This window comes from Myotis davidii, unplaced genomic scaffold, assembly GCF_000327345.1.
Source record: "Myotis davidii unplaced genomic scaffold, ASM32734v1 scaffold557, whole genome shotgun sequence".
Lineage (NCBI taxonomy): Eukaryota > Metazoa > Chordata > Mammalia > Chiroptera > Vespertilionidae > Myotis > Myotis davidii.
The window spans coordinates 1,584,742-1,585,213 of record NW_006289557.1 but is presented as its reverse complement, the minus strand read 5'-3'; positions in this window follow the sequence as shown (position 1 = coordinate 1,585,213).

The following is a 472-nucleotide window of genomic DNA, read 5'->3' as shown; positions in this document are numbered from 1 at the left end:
GAAATGTCAATGAGGAAAGAGACTCATTGACCGGCTGCCTCCTGCACGCTCCCCACTGGGGATCAAAGCTCACAACTCAGGCATGTGCTCTGATCAGGAATCAAATGATGACCTCCTGGTTCATAGGTCAACACTCAACCATTGAGCCATGCTGGCCAGGCAATAACATGCATTTTCATTTTGAGAACAATGGTGCTGTAACAACTAAGTTGTATCTCAGTGGCAGCACTCAGCTAGAAGCCCTTACTTGGTAATGACACTCGGCCATTAGAGTTGGAAAGTCTCCAGCGGCATCTACTTGGTGAAGTGGGAGACACACGAAGATAGATCCTTGAAGCTGGGTGCAAGTTTTATTCCGCCACCGGGTGTTCCATCCAGAATGACTTACAGCTGGGTTATATATGCAAGATGCATGTACACGGGATCTTGCTGGGCAAGCTATTTGTCATTTCAGTGTACCAAAAGGTAGAAT